Source organism: Hemitrygon akajei, chromosome 24, assembly GCF_048418815.1.
Source record: "Hemitrygon akajei chromosome 24, sHemAka1.3, whole genome shotgun sequence".
NCBI classification, from domain to species: domain Eukaryota; kingdom Metazoa; phylum Chordata; class Chondrichthyes; order Myliobatiformes; family Dasyatidae; genus Hemitrygon; species Hemitrygon akajei.
The window spans coordinates 21,852,355-21,867,492 of record NC_133147.1 but is presented as its reverse complement, the minus strand read 5'-3'; the positions used below and the strand labels follow the sequence as shown (position 1 = coordinate 21,867,492).

At 43.7% G+C, this 15,138-nt stretch overlaps 1 long non-coding RNA gene across 1 annotated transcript in view; it reads right to left on the bottom strand.

The window, feature by feature from the left end:
• Nucleotides 1-15,138, bottom strand: part of LOC140715955 (uncharacterized) — a 50,758-nt gene that overhangs the window by 34,407 nt on the left and 1,213 nt on the right. The window contains exon 2 of the long non-coding RNA XR_012096225.1: nt 11,215-11,272. This is a non-coding gene — a long non-coding RNA (uncharacterized lncRNA). The remainder of the gene's footprint in view (nt 1-11,214; nt 11,273-15,138) is intronic.

Genomic DNA, 15,138 nt, shown 5'->3' with positions numbered 1-15,138 from the left:
CTCAGACCCTCCTTTATACTTCTTCACGGGATCGCAGGTGTCAATCAGGTTGCAGGTGATGCGATCTCTCTCAACCAGCCCACTTTGCCCGAGGGCTTTTCACGTGGTCTCCATGAGACAATAGTCAAGGTCACCTTTATTCTGCTTCTTGGGAGAACGTGGTCTCTCTCTCTCTCTCTCTCCCATTTCCCTGGGTCTATTCAGCACGTCCCTTCCTCTTTTGGGTCAGCTGACCCCCCTCTTGACTCGGGTTCTTGAGATTCTCACAAAGGAGGGGGCCGATGGCATAACACCTCCCCCCATAACGGGTTTTTAACCAGCGGTTAAAAACAGGTTGGTACCGGGTTTTGTTTTTGAATCTACATACTACACAAGCTTTTCTCTTCACAGAGTACTATTGTCATACATTCAAGTCAGGATCTAAACAGGTAACAAGTACAGTGCCCCTTTTCTTTAATACCTTAACCTCACGTGCCATACTAACGCCTGGTAGCATCAAACTTCAGCTCCATGGGCTCTCATCTTATTAAGCAGCCTCTTATGCGGCACCTTATCGATGGCCTTTTGAAAATCCAAGCACACAGTATCCACAGCCTCTCCCTTATTTGAGATTACCTCAAAAATTCCAAGAGGTTGATCAGGCAGGATCTTCCTTCATGAAACCATGCTGGCTTGGGCCTATCTTGTCATGCACCTCGATGTATTTCATATCCACATCCTTGAGGATCGACTCCAATAACTTTCCAACTACCGATATCAGACTAATAGGTCTGTAATTTTCTTTTTGCTGCCTCCCTCCTTTCTTAAACTGCAGAACTACATTTGCGACCTTCCAGTCCTCTGGAACCATGCCAGAGCTTATTGATTCCTGGAAGATCAATTCCAATGCCTCCACAATCTCCAAAGCCACCTCCTTCAGAACCCATGGGTGCACCTCATCTCGTCCGGGAGATTTATCTATCTTTAATCCAATTAGCTTCCCAAGCACTTTCTCTCTAGTAATTTTGGCTGTACCTAATTCTATTCCCTGAGACCTCTGGCTATCAGGTAAGTTGCTAATGTCTTCCACTGTGAAGACTGATGTAAAATACTCATTTAGTTCCTCTGCCATCTCTGTTACCCTTTATAATTTATCCAGCATCATTTTCAATCGGTGCTATATCTACCCATGTCACTCTTTTACCCTTCATATATTTTTAAAAACCCTTAGCATCCTTTTTTATGTTAATTGCCAACTTCTTTTCATAATTCATCTTTTCTTTCCTAATGACTTGCTTAGTTTCCTTCTGTAAGTTTTTAAAAGTCGTCCAGTCCTCAGTTTTCCCACTAATTTTTGCTTCCTTGTACGCCGTCTCTTATTCTTTTATTTTAGCCTTAACCTCTCTCGTTAGCCACATTTGTGCCATTTTTCCATTCAAGATTTTCTTTTTTCTTGGAATATATTTTTTTCTGCACTTTCCTTATTTCTTGTAAGAATTTCATCCAATTCAGCTCTGCTGTCCCTCTATCTAACTTACTTTTCCATTCAACTTGGGCCAGTTCCTCTCTCATACCACTGTAATTTCCATTGTTCCACTGAAATATCGATACACCTGACACCAGCTTCTCCTTTTCAAATTTGAAACTGAACTCAATAATATTATGATCACTACTTCCAAGGGGTTTCATTACCTCAAGCTCCCTAATCGCCTCAGGTTCATTAAACAGCACCCAATCCAAAACAGCCGATCCCCTGGTGGGCTTATGGTCAAGCTGCTCCAAAAAGCCATCCCGTAGACATTCTACAAACTCCCTCTCCTGAGATCCACCACCTTCCCAATCCGCTTTCATATTAAAATCCCCCATAATAATCTTGACATTATCATTCTGGCCTGTATATAACTGCTATTAGTGTCTTTTTACCCTTGCCATTTCTTAACTCGACCCATAAGGATTCTACCTCTTTCCCTTTTTTTCTAGTGATTTGATATCATTGCCACGCCACGCCTTTTACCTACGTTCCTATCTTTCCTATACACTGTGTATCCTTGGACATTCAGCTCCCAATAACATCCATCATTTAACCATGACTCGGTGATGGCCACAATGTCATATCTTTTAACCTGTCGCTGTACAACAAGTCATCCACTTTATTTTCAATGCTGCGTTATTTAAATACACTATATTTAGATCAATATCTGTTACCGATTTTGCTATATTTCTATCGCACAGCAAATTACCCTGTCTATTCACCTGCCTGACTGCCCTTCTTGCCATCTTTTCTGCACAGTATCTTTGACTTATTTTTATTTACCTCTTCCTCGACCCTAACACCCTGGCTTCTTTCCCCTTGCCAACTTAGTTTAAACTGTCCCTACATGCACAGAATGAAACCCACACTCACACAGTACCAAAGACTAACAGGCACAGAATGAACGCCACACTCTCACACTGTACCAAAGACTGACGGGTATAGAATGAACCCCGCACTCAACCATGGAAAATCATAAACTAGGGTACAATTACAATGATTAAAAGACTTTTGGGTAGGCACGTGGGCAGGAAAGGTTTACCGTGATATGGTACAGAAAATGAGGCCAAGTCGTGGGCAGATTAGTCGGCATGGTCTGAATGGGCCAAATATTTGTGATTCTAAAGGTGTGCAAACATTTCTGTGTTTACGTGCCTACCATGGACTGTGCGGAAAAGATACATCGTCATACAGCATGGAAAGAGGGCCGTCGGCACAGCTGGTTAATACTGACCAAGGCTAACATCTATTGCTCGTGTCATTTGTCTCTATCAGGCCCATATCCCTTTAAACCTTGTTTTTTCATTTGGCCTTGTGCCTCATCAAATGTTTTCAATGTACTTGCTCCAAACAGTTCTTCTTGTGGATCAATGTAAACTTCATGCCTGCAATCTCAAATATTATCCCTCTTGTATGCAATTCCTTAACTATGGGGGAACAGAAAGACTACATCTATGCATTTGCTGTTTTATACATCTCTCTAACAATAGCTCCTGTTGGGCTATGCTCCAACAAAAATAGTTTCAAGCTTTTCGGCTTTTCCCCCTAGTAATGCAGTCCCTCGAGTACCGGCAACATCCTAATAAATTTCCAGCTTAGTGTGATATTTTCCACAACAAGGTGGACAAAGCTTCACCACGTCTTGCACCACTTCAGCGGAAAATCCCAACTTCTATACTTAGTGACCAAGATGGTGAAGGGGGCTTTTGTACACAGGTTTTTTTTTCAGCTAGAAAAGTGAGTTTATAAGTTAGTATGTTATTCGTCAATTCGTGAAGGCATCTGTGAGTCAGAATTTGTGTTCAGGTCTGTCCACCCTGCTGCTGATGGCCAGTGTGACAACGCCTTCGTCAGCACACTGTCTATCTGCGATGCTACATCCAGCGAACAATGTACTTGCCTTCCAAAGACTCTCTGTTCTTCACCACTAGTTATGGTATGCTTGACTACTCCGAAGCTATTGCTCGAACCATATCACAGATGAACTTATTTTGTTAAGCGAACTTTACTCAGAGAGTGGCAAGCTACTTCGCCAGGAGAATCGCAATGATGCCATCAGTTTTAGGCATCATTTGAATGGCTGGATGGTGAATAATTTATGAAAAGTTTAATTCTGTTAATTCTTAAGGTAAGACCTAGTGAGGCATCTTAACCAAGTGGAAAACGTAACGTGAAATATTTTGGAAATCAAAGTTACCGATGAGACCATTCTGATAGTGGTGGAATAATGATTCCTTGGGAAAGTGTAGGAACAGCCACGAGATCGGCGCGATGGGTGGCCCAATTTCACGGGAGGGAAGAGAGCAGGGGTAGTGTTCACACAGTGAGTAGTTTCACCGGGGTTACTGATGATGGGAGGCTAGAATATGTCTGTTCTATTACTTGATTCAAGGATGTCACCGAATGTCTGCAGAACCCATGAGTAAGCATATTAATGGCTAGGCCGATAATTAATAGTATCGCGGATGCAAGTACAAACGCAAGTAAGGGCCAAAATGTACAAGGTAGATGAACGTTTGGAAATCTGGATTGCGATGGTAAGACATTTCACAAATAACGATATGGACAAGGCTATATGGAACGAAATCCTTGCTGAAGACATACTGTGAGAGGAATTGTTTTGAATTTCTCGAGATATTAGAACATCCCTATTAATTGGGAACTGTGAGTATAGACGGCTGTCTCTGAGTACCACCTGAAGAAACATACCATGAGGGTACAATGAGTGCTAATACTCAGCAAGGTTGACAAAGGATGGAAAGATCAAGGAAGTTCGGGAAGGGAAGACAATAAAGGCAGTGTAATTTAGAATAGTATATATATAAACTATTATATATATCTAATTATCTTCCTTTCTTTGCTTCTCTCTACCTGTCTGTCTAGACTATCTGCCTATATATCTGCTTCTCTATCTATCTATCTATCTATCTATCTATCTCTCTGACGTAACACACACAAAAATGGTGGAGGAACTCAACATGCCAAGCAGCATCTATGTAAAAGAGTAAATAGTCGAATTTTTGGGCCAAGATCCATCTTCTTGACTCTCAATTCTTGCTGAGTTCCTCTCGCATTTTGTGTGTGCTGCTTTGGATTTCCAGCTGCAGCAGATTTTCTCTGTATATCTTTATTCCTTCCTTCCCTTCTTTCTTTCTTTCTTTCTTTCTTTCTTTCTTTCTTTCTTTCTTTCTTTCTTTCTTTCTTTCTTTCTTTCTTTCTTTCTCCTGCTATGCAAAAAAAATGATCGAATAAGTTATCAATATTGCAAGCCGCATCTACCTCTGCCAACAATGCAGTCCAAGTGGTATGGCTACCAGAAAATTCTCCTCCTTAATTTTGTGCTATTTTTTGAATGACCGTTACATTATTTACGAAGGCATTGCCTTGAATGGTTGAAGCTCACATCTGCTGAAAAGCAGGACCTTTATCTATGGATTATATACTTTAAGAAGAGAGTTGCTGTTGACAAGAACGGAATAGGAGCAGAAAGCCTCCTGTTGGGAAATGGGGCCGCGCAAGCGACTGAACGAACGCAGTAGTCAGCATATACTGGAACCTGGAGCAAGAGTAACCTTCTGGAAGAACTCAGCAGGTTAGGCAGCTACCATGGAGGCAAATAGATAGTCGTCAGCCACTATCAGGACTGACAGCACAGAGGTAAGCTAGCCATAATAAAGTGGTGATGAGTATGGATGCAGCAAGCGCTGATGGGTGATAGGTGGAACTAACTGAGGTCGGAAAGACGAGTTAAAAAATACGAAAGAGGCCGCCGGACGAACGGGACAAAATGATAAGATGAGAAAAACAGCTAATAGTGGATGTAGTCATACGGGCGGTAGTGAAATGGAGACGCAGAGGAATTACGTGAGATATGATGAAAGATTGGTCTAAGATGCATTAAATTAGCGAACGGTTCTCGTGCTGTGAAATTCTGTGAATAGACCCATCGGAAATCTAACTGTTTAAAATCATTGGTCTTCCTCTCATTTGTTCTATATTACGTCACTGAAATGTCGTTAATGCTGAACTCTTACGTAAAGCCACCGCTGGAGCGAAGTGGTTGCTCAGATCATCATAATATGGGGTGGGGGCAGTCCGACTGCAAAAGGGAACGTACACAGGCAACTCTCCAGGATAGATGGGCCCAGTTAAGAGGAGAGACCGGAAGGCTGTGCTTATTTTCTTTGCATAGGCCGCCTGCATGTGTAAGGGCGGCCGATAGATGGCGACATGAAGCATTCGTTGCAGAAGACAGGAAACACTTCCTCATGAAATAATTATTGAGACCAAGAGGGCATAGCCTGAGGGCAGTAACACAATCAAACATGGAACTCAGCAGGTCAGACAGTATCAATAGAAAAGAATAAAGAGACGATATTTCAGGACGAGAACCTACACTGGGACTTAAGCAGAGCACGATGTTTGGAACTGAGCTGACCCAGAAGTGGCTTCGAATGACAACCGGAGTGATGATGGCGCTAAACGGCGATTCCTGTGCTTGCTTCTTCGGAAACAGCTCTATTTCCATCTTTAGCATCTTTCTTTTTCTCTTTCAGGGATCTTTCGAAGACCCTGACCTGGAGTTACGCACTGACTACTGTTCTTTGCGGGATTGGAACCCGCCCTAGGGGTCTCAGGACTGGCCGTTGTTCGACATGCCAAGGGCTCGGCCTAAGTATTGGTTCGGCTTTGGAAGCCGACGATCTCGGGCCTCTGGAGACGAGTGGATCGAGGGTCGGTGTCACGACAGAAGACCCGTGTGTCATGGTGAGTCTGAATACCTGCGGCTGTGTGCCCAGAGACTAGTGATCTTTGAGCACAGAGCTCGAAAAAAGAGTCGTGGCGGACTTTTAACATTGTAAACCAGCGGGTTGTTTGTTATCTCTGCTCGCTCACTGTAAAAATGGAGACATCGCTTTCTCATCTATTAGAGAGAGAGCGAATGTGGAATGCCGGGTGATCATGTAGTCTTTGGGGTAACTGCAAGTCTTCGTGTTTACTTTTGCTTTGCTCACTCTTGACTGCGCGGTGGCGCGTACCGAAACTTTTTTTTTGCCGGTGGGGGCAGGGGAATTGTTGTTTGCCGCCGCTTACGCTCGGTAGAGTGGAGCTGGCGAGGGTCTTTGGGTTCCAACATTTGACTGTCGTTCATTCTTCGGGGTACTCCTCTGTTCTCGTGGATGGTTGTGAAGCGAAAGCATTTCAGGATGTACAGTGTATTGTATACATTTCTCCGACATTAAATTGCACCTTTGAAATCTTTTTGTAACCTTTGAATCACACAGATTGTTTACCGGGTCAGTACATTTGCTGGTTGAAGTACCTGTTTTCATCAGCTAACCAGACACACACTGTATGCTTGGGTAGCAGGTACTTTCACAATCAAGAAACCTATGGGGAGCATTCGAATCGCGAAAACATGCAAGGCTATCAAAGACATTTTGGCAAACCAAATCGCCGTGGTCATCGATGGACTGTATGAAAATGTATGAAAGGCCGTTTCTATGTTGTATGTCGTGATATTTCTCTTACGACTAACGTGTGACACCTCTTGCCAACAATATAGCCAAGGTACTCCGAGAAAAAACATCTGTTTTCATGCAACAAATTCCGTTGTGGGACAACGTCAGGGCAGTGCAGAGGACTGTTGACTATCAATCATAGTGTCAGCAAACTGGGACCCTTGCGTTCCTGCGAAAATCGTTTCTATAGCACTACTCGCCAAAGCAACAGTTACCACTTCACGATGAGTGCCACGTGGAATTCGAAGTGATCGCATTTCCCAAAACGAATTGTTCTCAGTGTAGAATATGTAACTCTCTTATAAGGGAAAAAACTAACATTATATTGCATTCCCGTTTTACGCAGCAGTGCTGAAACTATCCGACATACCAAACAGCAAGCCTATGCTGAGCTAGAGTAGCTATCTTATACTTCGATTAATAAAAATATTTTTTCCCGAACTCCGGAGCAGTGTTACAAGTACAGAGAAAAAAAAATGTTTCTTTCTCCTTTGAGTCATATTGCAAGTCAAATTATTATTTAAATATGCCAAGCTCACTCAACCTATTCTCTTAAGGAACGCTCTCCAATCCAGGAAGCATCCTTGTAAATCTCCTCTGCACTGTCTCTTGAGTATCCAAACATTCTCCCTGTAGTCAGGTGGCCAGAACTGAGCACAGTTCACATAAGCCTAATCACGGAACATTTCACAATGAACAATCAACCATATGTTACGTCTTCGAACTATGGGAGGAAACTGGGACACTGCTACGAGAAAGCAGGTTCACAGGTTTCGTAAGTGAGACAGAAGAAATTATTGACGAATAATCACAATAAACATTTTACAAACAGTAAATTATTCAACCAAACACCTAATCCCTAAACACATGCCCAACTAATCCACAGTTACTTCCAGGACAGCGGCGACATTAAAGATGAAATAGTGGCATATCTAGATAGCAGCGATAGGATTGGGCCGAGCCAGCAAGGGTAAATCATGCTTGACTAATCTGTTGGAGTTTTTCGAGGATGTAACCAGGAAGTTAGACAAGGGAGATCCAGTGGATGTAGTGTACCTCGATGTTCAGAAGGCATTTGATAAGGTCCCACATAGGAGATTGGTGGGTAAAATCAAAGCTCATGGCATTGGGGGGAAGACATTGACATGGATAGAAAACTGGTTGGCAGATAGAAAGCGAAGGGTAGCGGTGAATGGGTGTTTCTCGGAATGGAAGGTGGTGACTAGTGGGGTGCCACAGGGCTTGGTATTGGGACCACAGCTGTTTACGATTTACGTCAACGATTTAGATGAAGGCATTGAGAATAACATCAGCAAGTTTGCTGATGATACTAAGTTGGGTGGCAGTGTGACATGTGATGAGGATGTTAGGAGAATTCAGGGTGACTTGGATAGGCTAGTTGAGTGGGCAGATACTTGGCAAATGACGTTTAATGTGAATAAGTGTGAGGTTATCCACTTTGGAAGTAAGAACAGGAAGGCAGATTATTATCTGAACGGTGTTGAATTAGGTAAGGGAGAAATACAAAGAGATCTAGCAGTCCTTGTTCATCAGTCACTGAAGGTGAATGAGCAAGTGCAACAGGCAGTGAAGAAGGCTAATGGAATGTTGGCCTTTATTACAAAGGGAATTGGGTACAAGAGCAAGGAAATCCTCTTGCATTTGTACAGGGCCCTGGTGAGACCACACCTGGAGTATTGTGTACAGTTTTGGTCTCCAGGGTTAAGGAAGGACATCCTGTCTGTAGAGGAAGTGCAGCGTAGATTCACAAGGTTAATTCCTGGGATGTCAGGACTGTCTTACGCAGAGAGGTTAGAGAGCCTGGGTTTGTACACGCTGGAATTAAGGAGATTGAGAGGGGATCTGATTGCAACATATAAGATTATTAAGGGATTGGACAAGATAGAGGCAGGAAATATGTTCCAGATGCTGGGAGAGTCCAGTACCAGAGGGCATGGTTTGAGAATAAGGGGTAGGTCATTTAGGACAGTTAAGGAAAAACTTCTTCTCTCAGAGAGTTGTGGGAGTCTGGAATGCACTGCCTCGGAAGGCAGTGGAGGCCAATTCTCTGGATGCTTTCAAGAAGGAGCTAGATAGGTATCTTATGGATAGGGGAATCAAGGGATATGGGGACAAGGCAGGAACCGGGTATTGATAGTAGATGATCAGCCATGATCACAAAATGGCGGTGCAGACTCGAAGGGCCGAATGGTCTACTTCTGCACCTATTGTCTATTGACACGCGGCGCAGGTGGAAGGGCATCCAGGACATCACCAATTACAAGACAATATCACCTGACCGTGCAGGTGATGCCTCCCTCCCAAATGCGCTGAATAACTTCTATGCCCGGTTTGAGGCGGAAAATGACGTGGCGGCGAGGAAGTCCACCCCTCCTACAAATGACCAGGTGCTGTGTCTCTCCGTGACCGACGTGAGAAGAACCCTGTGCAGGGTCAGACAAGGCTGCTGGACCAGACAACATCCCTGGTAGAGTGCTCAGAGGATGTGCAGACCAGCTAGCAGATGTTCTCACTGACATCATCAACATCTCCCTGAGCAGCGCCACAATTACAACATGCTTCAAGGCCGCCACTATCGTCCCCGTGCCGAAGAAGTCTTCAGTGTCCTGCCTAAATGACTACAGTCCCGTTGCACTTACATCCATCATCATGAAGTGAGGCTCGTCATTTCGTCATGACCCTGCTGCCCCCCTCACTGGTTTGCGTACCGTCCCAACCGCTCAACAGATGACGCCATTGCCACCACCCTACACATGGCCCTAACCCACCTGGACAAAAAAGACACATACGTTGGGATGCTGTTCATAGACTTTAGCTCAGCATTCAACACAATCATCCCTCAGAAACGAATTGGAAAGCTGAGCCTATTGGGCCTGGACACCTCCCTCTGCAACTGGATCCTAGACTTCCTGACTGGGTGACCTCAGTCAGTCCGGATTGGGAGCAGCATCTCCAACACCATCACACAGGGGGCTCCCCAGGGTTGTGTGCTCAGTCCACTGCTGTTCACTCTGCTGACCCACGACTGTGCTGCAACACACAGCTCGAACCATATCATCAAGTTCGCCGATGACACCACCGTGGTGGGTCTCATCAGCAAGAACAACGAGTCAGCTTACAGAGAGGAGGTGCAGCGGCTAACGGACTGGTGCAGAGCCAACAACCTGTCTCTTAATGTGAACAAAACAAAAAAGATGGTTGTTGACTTCAGGAGGGCACGGAGCGAACAATCCCCGCTGAACATCGACGGCTTCTTGATAGAGATCATAAACAGCACCAAATTTCTTGGTGTTCACCTGACGGAGAATCTCACCTGGTCCCTCAACACCAGCTCCATAGCAAAGAAAGCCCAGCAGCATCTCTACTTTTTGCGAAGGCTGAGGAAAGTCCATTTCCCACCCCCCATCCTCATCACATTCTATAGGGGTTGTATTGAGAGCGTCCTGAGCAACTGTATAACTGCCTGGTTCGGACATTGCACCATCTCGGATCACAAGACCCTGCAGCGGATACTGAGGTCAGCTGAGAAGATCATCAGGGTCTCTCTTCCTGCCATCACGGACATTTACACTACACGCTGCATCCAAAAAGGAAACAGCATTATGAAGCACCCCATGCACCCCGCATACAATCTCTTCTCCCTCCTGCCGTCTGGGAAAAGGCTCCGAAGCATTCGGGCTCTTACGACCAGACTATATAACAGTTTCTTCTCCCAAGCTATCAGACTCCTCAATACCCGAAGCCTGGACTGACACCTTGCCCTACTGTCCTGTTTATTATTTATTGTAATGCCGATACTGTTTTGTGCACTTTATGCAGTCTAGTGAAGGTCTGTAGTCTAGTATAGCTTTCTCTATGTTTTTTAATATTACGTAGTTCGGTATCGTTTTTTTTGTACTGTGTCATGTAAACCATGGTCCTGAAAAACGTTGTCTCATTTTTACTATGCACTGTACCAGCAGTTATGGTAGAAATGACAATAAAAGTTGACCTGACTTAAGTCTACTTGTTATAAAACCTACGACATTAATCATTCAGTAGCACATCAAGCTCTTGGAGTACATAATTAAGAACCACCCCACCCCCCCCCCCAAGTTATGTGACACAAAAGAAAACATTCAACGGGTACTTAGGTAAGGGTGCACGTGGTCCCTCATTTACCTGCAGCATACTTTTCCAATCACTCTTCAGTAGTGGTCGCGACCTCTGAGATGAGCCCCTGCAGACAAAGGAAAAGCCCATGAGTATCTCGCATGTGCTATACTTATACCCCTAACGCGGCCGGAACTGGGAACTAGTGCCGTGGCACGCAAGGTAAACAATAGATAGATAGATAGATAGATAGATAGATAGATAGATAGATAGATAGATAGATAGATAGATAGATAGATAGATAGATAGATAGATAGATAGATAGATAGATAGATAGATACTTTATTCATCCCCATGGGGAAATTCAACTTTTTTCCAATGTCCCATACACTTGTTGTAGCAAAACTAATTACATACAATACTTAACTCAGTAAAAAAAATATGATATGCATCTAAATCACTATCTCAAAAAGCATTAATAATAGCTTTTAAAAAGTTCTTAAGTCCTGGCGGTAGAATTGTAAAGCCTAATGGCATTGGGGAGTATTGACCTCTTCATCCTGTCTGAGGAGCATTGCATCGATAGTAACCTGTCGCTGAAACTGCTTCTCTGTCTCTGGATGGTGCTATGTAGAGGATGTTCAGAGTTATCCATAATTGACCGTAGCCTACTCAGCGCCCTTCGCTCAGCTACCGATGTTAAACTCTCTAGTACTTTGCCCACGACAGAGCCCGCCTTCCTTACCAGCTTATTAAGACGTGAGGCGTCCCTCTTCTTAATGCTTCCTCCCCAACACGCCACCACAAAGAAGAGGGCGCTCTCCACAACTGACCTATAGAACATCTTCAGCATCTCACTACAGACATTGAATGACGCCAACCTTCTAAGGAAGTACAGTCGACTCTGTGCCTTCCTGCACAAGGCATCTGTGTTGGCAGTCCAGTCTAGCTTCTCGTCTAACTGTACTCCCAGATACTTGTAGGTCTTAACCTGCTCCACACATTCTCCATTAATGATCACTGGCTCCATATGAGGCCTAGATCTCCTAAAGTCCACCACCATCTCCTTGGTCTTGGTGATATTGAGACGCAGGTAGTTTGAGTTGCACCATATCACAAAGTCCTGTATCAGTTTCCTATACTTCTCCTCCTGTCCATTCCTGACACACCCCACAGCGAACTTCTGCACATGGCAGGACTCCGAGTTATATTGGAAGTCTGATGTGTACAGGGTGAACAGGACCGGAGAGAGTATGGTTCCCTGCGGCGCTCCTGTGCTGCTGACCACCATGTCAGACCTACAGTCTCCCAACCGCACATACTGAGGTCTATCTGTCAAGTAGTCCACTATCCAATCCACCATGTGAGAGTCTACTCCCATCTCCCATTTCCAGCCAATCATATCACAAGCATCCGCAGGACACCCACCCGATCACAGGGAGAACTTACAAACTCCTTACAGGCAGAGGTGGAACACTACCATCATATATCACTGTCACCAAAACCCATTCTTGCGCCTGGTTGGAGGTGGGGGCGGGGTATCGTTGTTGGTGTTTCTGCTGGGAATCTGCGTTTCGACAGAGAGTGGAGAGGGGATGTGGCTGATATGAAGGGCAGAGAGGAGATAGGGGATAGTAGGAGGTCGGTGGTTTGAGGGTTGATTTAGTCTAATGAAAGTCCAGACCAACATGGAGGGATTTTTAAGCATGGTTTCAGTTTATCAGTCAGGACATCAATATAACAACACAACCCAGTACCAGAATCAGAATCCGATTCAGGTATCACTGATGTAAGGCATGGAATTAGTTGCATTGCGGCATCAGTGCAGAGCGATACAGAAAATATACTATAAATTACTTTAAAAAATACATTTCAGTATGACCAGCTGGGAAAATAGGCTGAAAATGACAGATGGAGTTTAATACAGACAAGTGTGAGGTATTAGACAATAGACAATAGGTGCAGGAGAAGGACATTCGGCCCTTCGAGCCTGCACCGCCATTCAATCTGATCCCGGCTGATCATCCACAATCAGTAACACATCCCTGCCTTCTCTCCATATCCCTTGACTCCGCTATCTTTAAGAGCTCGATCTAACTCTTTCTTGAAAGCATCCAGAGAATTGACCTCCACTGTCTTCTGAGGCAGAGCATTCCATAGATCCACAACTGTCTGGGTGAAAAAGTTTTTCCTCAACTCCGTTCTAACTGGCCTACCCCTTATTCTTAAACTGTGGCCTCTGGTTCTGGACTCACCCAGCACTGGAAGGACAAACCAAGGTAACATACAAGGTAAATGGTAGGGCACTGAGGAGTGCAGTAGAACAGAGGGATCTGGGAATACAGATACAAAATTCCCTAAAAGTAGTGTCACAGGTAGATAGGGTCGTAAAGAGAGCTTTTGGTACATTGGCCTTTATAAATCAAAATATTGAGTATAAGAGTAAAAATACTATGTATACTGCTATGGTGAGGTTGCATGAGGCATTGGTGAGACCGAATTTGGAGTATTCTGTGCAGTTTTGGTGACCAATTATAGGATGGATATTAATAAGGTTGAAAGAGTGCAGAAAAGGTTTACAATAATGTTGCCGGGACTTGAGAAACTGAGTTACAGAGAAAGGTTGAATAGGTTAGCAGTTTATTCCCTGGAGCGTTGAAGAATGAGGAGAGACTTGAAAGAGGTATATAAAATTAAGATGGGTATAGATAGAGTGAATGTAAGCAAGCTTTCTCCACTGAGGCCAGGGGAAAAGAAAAACAGAGGACATGGGTTAAGGGTGAAGAGGGAAAAGTTTAAAAGGAACATGAGGTTCTTCACACAGAGAACGGTGGGAGTGCGGAATGAGCTGCCAGATGAAGTGGTAAATATGGGATCACTTTTAACATTTAAGAAAAACTTGAACAGGTACATAGATGAGAGGTGTATGGAGGGATATGGTCTATGAATAGATTGTGCAGTAAGAGAGCGAAAAATAGTAAGGTTGTCTTAATCTCACTGACGGTTCAGAAAACCGATTGTGTGGGAGAAGAGATATTCCTTCCCTGTTCCTTGGCCTTGTTTTTAAAGCATCGATTTCCTGTATTCTAAATAGCAAACGTTTTGGTTTAACACAAACCACTGGTACGAAGTTTTGCTTTTCGGAAATGTATCGTGGGCGGGGTGGGGGTGGTGGGCAGCATGGTAGTGTAGCAGGTAACACAACGCTTTCCCGTACCTGCGTCCCGGGTTTATTTCCCGTCACTGCCTGTAAGGAGTTTACATGTTCTTTACCGTGTGGGTTTCCTACAGTTTACCAGCACAGTTCTAACACGGACCTGTTGGTAGTTTAATTCGATATTATAAACTGTCCCGTGATCAGGCTAGGGTAGAACCGACGCGCCTGAAAGGGGATGGAAAGGTATATCCCACGCTGTATCCGAATTAATTAATTAATTATTCAATCAATTAACAATCAAACAAATAGATAAATAAATATCTATTAAATATACAGCAAAAATAAAAAATAAATATCTAAATATCTAATGAACACACAGTTTAAAAGCATTGTTTTTCCAACCAATTTGCCCTTGCCGACCAAGTACCAATTTATTTATGCCATTTGCTTCCTATTGGTACTCATCCCTCTAAAATATGTTTTAAGTTTTTCTCAATTGTACAAGTCAACTGTTGTTTAAAATGCTTCTTCATTGAAACAAATGCCGTAGCTGATTTGTTTCTGTTACTGTTTTAGCCTTCCAATTAATTATTAATGCAGTAAGAAGTTGGTTAACAATGAAAAGCAAATAATTGTACTCGTGTTGTTCATGATATTAGGTCGATGAATGTAGAAGGAAGTAATTCGACCCATACGAGCTATACCGACAGGTGGAGAATTCACATTTCTTCCTCCTCAGCTTTATTATATCTTATGTACTAAGCAATTTCCGATTTTCCCGCCACCATATTGCGCTAATGAGCATTTGAAAATAATCGTCTAATCCTTCAACATTG